Source organism: Lagenorhynchus albirostris, chromosome 4 (genome assembly GCF_949774975.1).
Source record: "Lagenorhynchus albirostris chromosome 4, mLagAlb1.1, whole genome shotgun sequence".
Classification (NCBI taxonomy): Eukaryota; Metazoa; Chordata; class Mammalia; order Artiodactyla; family Delphinidae; genus Lagenorhynchus; species Lagenorhynchus albirostris.
The window spans coordinates 128,617,922-128,626,035 of record NC_083098.1 but is presented as its reverse complement, the minus strand read 5'-3'; the positions used below and the strand labels follow the sequence as shown (position 1 = coordinate 128,626,035).

The 8,114-nt window shown below is 44.7% G+C and overlaps 1 long non-coding RNA gene across 2 annotated transcripts; it reads right to left on the bottom strand.

Annotated features, from left to right (window-relative positions):
* Nucleotides 1-1,488: 1,488 nt before the first annotated feature.
* Nucleotides 1,489-7,999, bottom strand: LOC132519493 (uncharacterized). 2 transcript variants are annotated; one of them, XR_009540176.1, is made up of 4 exons: nucleotides 7,341-7,999; nucleotides 6,656-6,700; nucleotides 4,510-4,625; nucleotides 1,489-1,764 (listed from the first exon to the last, which is right to left on the bottom strand). It is a non-coding gene; the product is annotated as an uncharacterized LOC132519493 (long non-coding RNA). The 2 variants fall into 2 exon arrangements; XR_009540175.1 differs by lacking the exon at nucleotides 6,656-6,700 and having other exon boundaries at nucleotides 7,341-7,998.
* Nucleotides 8,000-8,114: the final 115 nt, after the last annotated feature.

The following is an 8,114-nucleotide window of genomic DNA, read 5'->3' as shown; positions in this document are numbered from 1 at the left end:
AGACCCCCTGGAGGCTTGAGTTAGGAGGACTGAGCACCCCACACTTGAAACTTGGGTCTGGAATTTCGTTCATGCTGACCTTTGCAGGTAAACTGTTTGTACTGGTTTTCTATTGCTCTGTCACAAAGTACCCCCAAACTAACTTGGTGACTGAAAACAGTAAACACTTTTTATTTCATCATTTGTGTGGGTCTGAAGTTCAGGAGGAGCTTAGCCGGGTGGATGAGCTCAGGGTCTGTTGTGAGATTGCCGTCAAGGTGTCGGCACACATGGCCAGAGAGGAGCCTTAAGAGAAAATTGAGAAGAAGATGCTTAGCGATGGGCCTTGAAGGAGGAATAGCAGCTCACCAGGGAAACTGAAAGAAAGAATGTGCTTGAGGCAGGCAGAGGAGGTAAATGCAAAATAAAAAACTTTTTTTTTTTTTTTTTTTGTGGTACGCGGGCCTTTCACTGCTGTGGCCTCTCCCGTTGCGGAGCGCAGGCTCCGGACGCGCAGGCTCAGCGACCATGGCTCACGGGCCCAGCCACTCTGCGGCATGTAGGATCTTCCCGGACTGGGGCACGAACCCGTGTCCCCTGCATCGGCAGGTGGACTCTCAACCACTGTGCCACCAGGGAAGCCCAAAATAGGAACTTTTATGTGGTTCATTAGCAAGAAAGTAGAGAGTGCAGTAAAGTTGGAGGAAAAACTCAGGAAGGCCACAGTAACATCTTGCTAAAGAATTCTGAATATTTCCCGCAAGCAATTTGGATCTGCAAAAAATCTGTTGATTTTAAGCATGAAGTAACACAATCAGATGCGCATTTAGAAGACAAATTAGAGAGAGGGAAAATTAAGAGGCCAGTAGAAAATGATTGCAAAGCAAATGGGTGGAAGGGAGCCGGAACAAGACAAGGAAGGGTGTTATTAGAATCTACCGCCTTAGATGTGGTGGTGCGAGGGGCTGGCGAGGGAAAGTGAAGGATCCAGAAGTATTGCCAGGATTCTGCGTCAGTGACTGCTTAACAGTGATGTCTTTAACCAGGACAGGGAATGTGGAAGAAGCTGGCCTTGAAGGAAAAATGATAAGTTCGGTTTGGGCATGTTGCTTGTGAGTTACCTGTGGCCCATCCTGGCTGAGACATGAGAAGCAGGCAGGGAGCATGTGAGCCTAGAGTGCAGGAGAGCGGTCTGAGCTGAAGATGAGGATTTGGAAGTGTCCTTTGTTGTGGCCGGGCCTGCTGCAGGCTGGGTGACACGGTAACGAATGAACATGGAGCTGTGGCTCAGCAAGGAACCCCTTATATAGGTTAGTGGTTCTCAGCTGGGGACAATTTTGCCCTGCAGGGGACTTTTGCCAATGTTGGGAGACATTTTTATTTCTCACAACAGGGGCGGGGGGGGGCGGGGTACTATTGACAGTGGGTAGAGGGTGGAGAGGCTGTTACCAGAAAACTGGGTTTGCCTCTTGGTGGGTATTGAGCCAAAAGACACAATCAGCCAAAGAGCAGGAGAAAGAAAGATTTATTATTACTTGCAGCAAGTAAGGAGAACACCGGGGATCTTTCCCAAAGGTCCTGGGATATCCTGGGATATCTCCCAGGATAGCAAAATTGGGGAAGTTTTAAGCTAAGGGTACATGCAAATTAATGAAGGGGCTTGAGCAGAGGAGAATTCAGTGTAGAATTGGGGCAAAGGTTGACGGAGTCCAAGCTTTACTTGACTGAAGTCAGAAAACGTCAACATCATCATTCCATCCTCCGCCTGGGTGGGTGCTTTATTTCCTGCAGAACTCAAAGATATATATCAGATTGTTATGTGTATCCCTGGAGGAGGACCTAGGACTCTATTTCATGCTGAACTATTATTTCTTGTAGCCATGTTTTTGCCACAAGAAGAAAGCTGGTCTCTGAGAGAGGAAAATGAGACAGAGAGAGCTAAGAGTGTGTGATCAGTGATACTTTCCCTTTATTGGCATTTCTGTTTTTGTTTCTCTTTTTTCTAACTTCTATGAAATTAATGTGGGAAGAAGGATCCTGCTTCCATAAAGTTGAAGTTAGCACTCACTTCCCAAGACCTTGAAGTATGACTGATGACATACTCTTAGCTCTCTCTCTTTTTACCAAAACTAGCTTGAGTCGCGTTTCTGTCACTTGAAACTAAGAAAGTCCTGACTTAAACAGCTTTGTTAATTTAGCCTGAGAAGAAGCTAGTGAAAGGAAAAGATTTAAATACAGATGAGAATAAGATCATTATCCTGGAGGATGAACCTTAAACCTTGGGTAGGAAGAGGGTCCTCTCACCTTCTGAGTAAGAAAGAAGGAGGTAAGAATGGGCATGGGTGAAGATGAGTTTGTAGGCGTAGGGTGAGAATTCAGGGCAAGGAGACTGGCTGAGTAGGAATTAATGTCATCTGCTGGGAGAAAGGATGAGGGCTAGAATCTTGAGAGCAGTGAAGATTAAAATAACTATGATGAGGGATGGAAAAAGAGCTGAGCAGGGACATATTAAAGGGTCACTAAGAAACGCCAAGGGCCCAGTTGAGACGGATGACTCCAAATCTGTTTCATGGCCACTCTATGGTATGATTTTGTTGTGTCCAACTGTCCTCAGCAGCCTGCATGTAGGGGCAGATGATGGTGGGGTAGCAGTTACTTGGACGTGTGAAGAGAGTAGACTGGAGGAAAGTGACAAGACTGTGGGGAAATGACTTACTCTATAGGCCATAGGTAGGATAGACAGGAAACGAAGCAGGAGAAAGGATGGGTGGTAGTCTGGGTGGGAAGAGAGGCTAGGGGTGGGTGAAGTCTGAGAGTACTAGCAGATGTGGCTGGAATGCCAGGAGAACATGGAGGAAAGGAGGGAGCTTCTGGGGGTGGGAATTAGTAAGGTTTTAGAGGAGGAACCGTGTAGAGAATGGCAGTGTTCAGGGTGTGAGAGAGCGAACCTTCATTCCCTCTCATCCAAATAATAAGGTTGCATAAAGGGGAAAAAAATAACACTACTTCCATCCATCCCGTGCCTTGATATCCCCGTTAGGCTGACTTCTGGGAAGGACACCACCCTCCCGCCCTCCTTCTCCCAGCCCTCCACGCTGCACATACACACCCACCCGGCGGCAAAGGCTTTCCTTGTTTAAGCCTAGTTCCTACTCTTACCTCCTACCCTAAGGTTAACAGAATTCTGCTGTGTCATCTCATTTAATCTGCTAGACCAAGCACTGTAATTAGACAGATTCTATCTTTTCTTTTTTTTTTAAATCACTGTATCCTGAGTGCCTGTGACAGGGTGTGACACACAATAAAGTTGTTGAATGAATGAAGATAAACTTCAGATAAAGAAACCAATGCTGAGAGTACCATAAACTGGCCCCAGAAATGGGAGTGGGCTGGGGGTAGGGGACCAGTGCTGAGAAGCTGGCTGTTGATGGGTCAAGCCTGCTGCAGTGGAGCAGTGGATGCAGAGGGACTTAATTTGGGTTTTTAAGTGGGATGGGTGGGGACTGAATCATCAGCATGGAAGAGATGAGGGTGGGGTTTCGTGGTGAGAGTTTTTTGGAAGGAGAAAGAGGGATGAGAAATTGAAACCAGTCTTCCTGTTATTTTTAGGCATTAAACAAGTGAGCTCATCTAATCCTAGCCACCACCCCAAATTAGGAAAAATCAAATCATTGTCCAAGGTCACACACTACTAAGATCATAAAGCAAAACTTTACCCACCCGGGGATGAGTCCTCCCCAGAATTCAGAATCCCTGTCTGGGACTACATCTATTCCACTGGCAAAATTCTCTCTTACAAGGTTTCCTTTTCACTTTTTTTATATCTTCCTAGTCATTTTGAATATCAACGGTTTGCAGTTAATAACCCACACCACAGTGGATTCATTCAGCCATTCACGCCTCCATTCAAAACATTCACTGCGCTGCTATGAGCAGGTACTGAGTGTTCCTAAGGGCACTGTGCTAGGTGTTGGGGACTCAGCAATGAACAAGAGAGACAGGATGCTTGTCCTTTTATAAACAGGCTGAGTAGTTTGGGGTTTCTTTTTACTAATTGCTCTGAAGATCTTAATCAAGCTTAAAAATCCTTCCTGAAAGATTCCTATCAGAAACTTTTTTTACCTAATTATTTACCCAAGACCTATATTCCAGTCTCCTGCTAGGGAAGCTGACTTACATGTTACTGGATAAACACAAATATTGTTTTGAATAAAAACAGTGGAAGGCCTTCTAAAGATAAAAATCTCCTGAGGAGTCTCTGCTTTTAATTTCTGGTGAGCACGTGGATCTCAATAAGGGGAGATTATTAAAGAGTCTCCTCATAATTTCACACTGTTGGCTCAGGATGAGTTTCTGAAAGTAAATCTGGACCTATTTCTCCAAAGGACATTACAACCACTTTAAGTCTAAAGGGCAAGGTCGGGGAGTGGGGGGCACTAGAATGCTGGCTACGTTCCAGTATTACTTCTGGGAGGTAGAAGTGATGGTGAAAATGGACAGGGCAGAATCTGCAGAAGAATGAGGCCTCACCTTCTCACCCTGGGAGGTTCAGGGATGGATGAGATGAGGCCACATAGACGACTTGAATTAAATTCCAAATGGTGCTTCTGGAGTCTTTGGCCACATCAGATGGGGGCCGTGGGAGCCTGCATATGGAGAGGAGTATAGAGGGTGGGAGTCTCATTTTGCTGTACTTGATAGGGGCCACTGATGGGAGACTCTAGTAGAGGAAGGATAGGAGGGAACCAGGAAGCATCAGCTTGGCCCTGGAGAGTTGGGGCCTGCCAGGCCTGAGGGATTGGCTGGTGATAGGACAGGTCCTGATGCATGGGGCAGTGGGACCATCAGAGAGTAATTTGTTTTAAATGTGAAAGTAGGGGCTGAATCATCAGGTTAGGAGCCGAGAATGGTAGTGAGGGTTTTTCAAAGGAGGAAGAACTGTGGAGGAATGAAACCAATCCTCTTATAATTGCTAGGCATTTTTACAAATTAGCTCATTTAATCCTTAATTTCTTGCAATTCACTATCTTGTCTTCTTTTCTTCTTCTTTAAGTAATCATAATTTGTAACAACTATATTTATTCAATGAAATTAATTTAAAAAGAAGACTAATTGAGAATTTTATATTCTAAAAAACAAGACTAACTCTTCTAGAATTAGGGAAAATTGTTTTACTTATACAAAGCCTAATACTCATTTTTTTTCTCTTTATGCATCAGTATAATTAAGGGAAGCAGTAGGTCAATGAATATATGATGAAAATATTAGATTTGAGACATGTAGAAATTACAACACAAGGAAGCTAGACCTGTTTAGAATAAATTGGCTAGTTCCTGAATGATCCAAATAATTGAGGTAAAGAGGGAAATCAGGAAAGTCTCCAGTTTACAAATAAATTGAGGTTCAAAAATGTGTTTGGGGACTTCCCCTGGTGGTTCAGGGGTTAGGACTCTGTGCTTGCACTGCAGGGTATGTGGGTTCTATTCCTGGTCGGGGAACTAAGATCCCACAAGCTGCGTGGCTTGGCCAAAAAAAACCAAAACCAAAAATGGGTTTGTAAATTAGTTATCTGAGATTTGGTACATTTCCCCAATGGAAAGAAAATTTTAGGTATGGCTGTAACCTGATAGCTGATTATCTCATCAGAAAATAGCTGAAATCCATTATTTGTACACAAGAACTGTAAAGCAAACAAACCAAAATTATCACAAAATACTTAAAATTAATGCAACATAAAGACAACGCACTAAGAAGACTTTAATTTTAAATTCAAGAAAGAGAAAGTTTAATTAGGAGGTTGAAAGAGTTAACTGAAGAATCTGGTGGAGAGTCTGAGGATGCCCTTTGGACACTGAGTAGGGACTTTTGGGCTAGATGACAGATACTGTTTTTAAGACATAATAAAGGAGATTTTCTGAGTGCCCATCATTTATAACACCCAGTAGTTAAAAAACACCACTCATTCAAAATCCATCAATTAAATATACCATTCAAAGCAGAGTCTTTAGGTGGTAGTTTTTATGCACTTTGCACTCCAGCCATTTTAGAAATTCAATTCACACACACACAAAGGCACTTTCCTTCTTTTGGTTTTGCTGTTCACTTAACCAGATCACCCTTTCTCCTCTTCATTTCCTGACAAAATATCCTCCTTCGAAGCCTAATTCAAATGACACATCCATCAATTTTTTAAATCCCTTGACAAAATATTAGCTGTCTCTCTTCTGGAACCAGTTGCATTTTGATTACATTTTATGCATCTCGTTTATGATTTACAGTTTGTCTCCCATTGTAGTCTTTGTATTCATGCTCTATCTGTAATGTTAATGGGAGTAGACTCTTGTGTAGGCGTTCTCCACAGCTTCAGACCACCTTTGCAAAACAGTGTTCCCCTCAGCCTGATTCCCCAGCTCCATTTAATTTTTTTTATAGAAGACTTCATACTGGACATAATAGGTATTTTTTATTGTCTGTCCCCTCCCCCAGAATGTATGACTTATGAGGGCAGGGACTTTGTTTCATTTACTGCATTACCCTATCCCCAGTGCCTAGAACTGCACCCGGTCCACAGTAGGAAATGAATAAATCCATGTAACTGGAAGTGAAAGAAATACCAACTGGGGTATGTATATCAAAACACTGAGTCTAATAATTCATTAATTCTATCACTATTTACCTGCAGGACACAGCAAGTCATTAACCTGTGATGGGCATCATTTTCCTATAAAATCAACAACATCGTTAAACATAGGATTGCTGAGCTCTGGTGTCATTCCATTACTCTGAGAGTAGAAACTGAGAGAGATGATGAAGTAAAGGACTTCAAGTAAGTGGATGTGTGAGGGGAAAAGAATGCTCCAGGCCACACTGAAGGAGCTACTCTTGGTGAAGGTCAGAGAGAAAATGATAAGCAGAAGTGAGGAGAAAAAGATGCAGAGGAAAGGGCTGCCTTCAGACTCCTTTGCCTGTCAACAGTGCTCTGGGAGAGGTGCTCAAAGTAGAGAGGAGATGTGCTCAAACTAGGGAGCCTGAGGCCACGTAGAGAAGCCGGCTGCTTGGGAAGAGGCTTCCAGGGAAGAGGAAAGGCAAGATGAAAGGGGAGTGTGTGCAGTGTGCGTGTGCGTGTGCGTGTGCGTGTGTGTGTGTGTGTGTGGCGAGCTCCACATGCTTTGCAATTTTGCCTCTCTCTCCAGCAAACAATCACTCTGCTGTGACTTTGTCAAGGCCTGATTAAGCGTGTGGCTCATATGTGAAAGCAAATGAGAAGTTCTATCTATACAAAGAACACATTCGTTCTACATTTAATTTATGACAAAAGCTCTTCTTTATTCCCCAAAGCAGACTAGATTCTTATCTCTTACCTTGAATCTCCACAGCACTTTGCGCTTCTCATCCTAGAATATCTTACTGCGTCTAGGGTTGCCGGCTTCTGTCCTCTTGCTTCCCGGGGCCCGCCCGGTGCCGCCCCTCTCGCCACGCTAGTAAGTCTGAGGAGGGCACTGTCTTTCTGTCTTTGCGTTCTCTGCACCAGCCTAGTACAATCTCCTGTAGTGTCTGTCTCCGTCTGTCTTTCTCTCTCTCATACTCATGTATTTTACGTTTAACTAATAATAGGGAATGGCTCAAATTTAAGTTATTTGAAAGTTCTAGGCTGGTTCTGAAAATAGGAACCGATCCCAGGCGGAGGTTTTTAAATTTCCCAAGTAAGTCACCATCGAGATATATACATTTAAGAGAAGGCCATCTAGGAAGCAACGATTGACACTTTTTTTTTTTAAACAAACTTAAAAATAAACTTGGGAATTCTAAACCGTGGTCAAAGACGCGCTGTCCTTGCCCGCAGAGACTGTCTGGTCTTCACGTCCCTACACCGTTAAGGCCGAGCACCGGGTGAGGCCCGCGTTCCTGCGGCCACAGAGGGGAGGGAGGCCCCAGCGATCCCAAACACGGAGTCCTGGACAACTTCCCACGCCCTCCCGCTGCGCGAAGGCCAGGCTGTCCCCGGGGCCCTCAGGGAGCCGCGCCCCTCCCAGGCTGCGAGAACTCGGACCGGCCGGGCTGCACGCAGGCGCACTGAAGCCCGGGCAGGGGCGTGTCGGAGGCGCGCAGGGATGGGCCGGCGGGGGCGGGGCGGG